The sequence below is a fragment of the Octopus bimaculoides genome, chromosome 16 (genome assembly GCF_001194135.2).
Source record: "Octopus bimaculoides isolate UCB-OBI-ISO-001 chromosome 16, ASM119413v2, whole genome shotgun sequence".
NCBI lineage: Eukaryota > Metazoa > Mollusca > Cephalopoda > Octopoda > Octopodidae > Octopus > Octopus bimaculoides.
The window spans coordinates 51,901,647-51,904,325 of record NC_068996.1 but is presented as its reverse complement, the minus strand read 5'-3'; positions in this window follow the sequence as shown (position 1 = coordinate 51,904,325).

The window sequence follows — 2,679 nt, the reverse complement described above, 5'->3', positions numbered from 1 at the left end:
AAAATGCAAAGACCTGGAAATAGAGGTAACTCGAATGTGGAGTCTAAAAACAGAAACAATTCCTATCATAGTAGGTGCCTTAGGTATAATAAAAAAATATTCAGACAAATACATAACAAAAACACCAGGACTTACAAATATATATAACATACAGAAAATTGCACTACTGGGTACTGCACACATTCTACGCAAAACACTTTCAATACAGTAAACATAAGAGCACCACAGCAAACCACAGCACATACCCAAGGCGCACAGAGCTGCGCTCGGTAGTGAAGTGAAAGCACGTTATAAAAATAAAACTACTGAACAATAATAATAATAATAATGATAATGACAAATTAAGTAAATATAAAGACCTGGAAGTTGAAATACAAAAGATGTGGCATCTTGAAGTGAATTCTGTTCCTGTTATTGTAGGTGCTCTAGGTATGATAAAAAAAAAAGGGATGCCAGAAACATCTAGACAACATTCCAGGAGAACCATGTCTCAGGGAAATCCAAAAGATTGTGCTGCCCACATCCTTAGAAAAAACTTATCCATTTAAATGTCTGTGTTATATTACATGAAGATATTTTACTACTGCCCCTACCACTTCCCCTCCCCAAGCTTTCAGTCCTGCTGTAACATCTCTTATCCTTCACTCGCCCTAGGAGGCTGGGTGTGTCTTGGCGAGGGATTGTAACAAATATGCAGATTAAAAGTAAATAATAATAATAATAATAATAATAATAATAATAATAATAATAATAATAATAATAATAATCATTGTTTAACGTCCACTTTCCACGCTAGCATGGGTTCAAAGATTTGACTGAGGATTGGTGGACCAGATGGCTACACCAGGCTCCAATCTGATTTGGCAATGTTTCTACAGCTGGATGCCCTTCCTAACGCCAACCACTCTGAGAGTGTAGTGGGTGCTTTTTATGTGCCACCGGCACAAGGGCCAGTCAGGCGGTACTGGCAATGGCCATGCTCAAAATGGTGTATTTTATGTGCCACCTGCACAGGAGCCAGTCCAGTGGCACTGGCAACGACCTTGCTCGAATGTTACTGGCACAAGTGCCAGTTAGGCAGTGCTTGTAACAATCACGCTCAAATGGTGCTATTTACGTGCCACTGGCACGGAAGCCAGACAGCTGCTCTGGCAATGATCATGCTTGGATGGTGCTCTTAGCGCTCCACTGGTACAGGTGCCATCACAATTTCGCTTTCACTTGCCCCAACAGGTCTTCGCAAGCCGAGTTTAGTGTCCAATGAAGGAGACGTTGGCATGGGTGCCAGTCATCAAAAGGGTGAAGAAGCTAATGAAGTCAAAGCGAAATGGTCCAAATGTAGTGAAAGCTGTAAATACTTGGGCAGTATCATTACTTGGATATTCAGCAGCGTTTGTGGATTGGAGAAAAACTGAATTAGCAAAGCTAGACAGAGGAACGAGGAAGGAATTCAATATGAATAGAGGACTCCATCCAAGTGCAAGAGTAGCAAGATTATACCTACCTAGAAAGGAAGGTGGAAGAGGGTTAATATCAGTAGAAGATTGTGTGGAGTTAGCTAGTGCAGTTATAGACTCCTATGTAGGTAATAGTGAAGAAATTTTATGAAAAGCTACTAGAGTCACAGCATGACATAGGGGAGTCAAACCACCAAATGAACTTAAAATCCAGAAAAAAGAACAGAAATTATCTGACTGGAGAAGTCGTTGCATGGTAGATTCCCAAAGATAGTTTCAGCAAAGAGTAGTAGTGAGACGTGGTTATGACTGTAGAAAGGAAAGCTGAAGAGGGAGCCAGAAAGTTTGTTAGTAGCTGCATAAGATCAAGCATTAAGGACTAATTAGATAAAAGCCAAAATAGACAAAAACCAAGTAGATTCCCAATGTAGATTATACAAATCAAAAGAGGAAAGCATTACTTGTATGGTAAGTGAATGAAGCATGCTGGTACAGAAAGAATAGAAGAAAAGACATGACAATCTAAGGAGAGTAATCCACTGGGAGCTATGAAGAAAGTTAGGATTTGAACATACTAATAAATGGCATGAACATGAACTTAGTAAAGTACTAGAAAGTAAGAAATACAAGATGTTGTGAGACTTCAACATTCAGATTGACAGAGTAATAGAAGCTAGAAGGTCTGATTTAGTAGTAGTAGACAAAGAGAATAGAAAATGCCAGATAATAAACTTTACAGTCCCAAATGATGAAGAAATCAATATGAGAGGTATAGAGAAAATAGCAAAGTACTAGGACCTAACCATTCAATTACAGAGACTATGGAAAGTGTGGGTAAAATGTATCTCAGTAGTTATAGGTGCATTGGGAACTATCCTTAAAGATCTTAACAGATGGATTGAGGAAATTGGCATAAAACTGAGTTTAGTACAGCTTCAGAAAAGAGTGTTATTAGGGACAGCTGGGATACTTAGGAGGGTTCTTGGCACCTAAGGCTACTTGTTGTAGCTCAATGTTAGGATTCTTTTTTTTCTTACCCTACCATGTCATTCTAAAAGTAAACAAACATGCCATTGAAATCTTGCAGCAGCTACGAGATGATGCATGATAACTTCAACACAATGTGAATAAATAAACATTACACCAGACGGAATAAACAGAATGCTAAAGGGTTAAAATGGACTCCAGCATCATCATTACTAAGTTAAATGTAGTAATATAT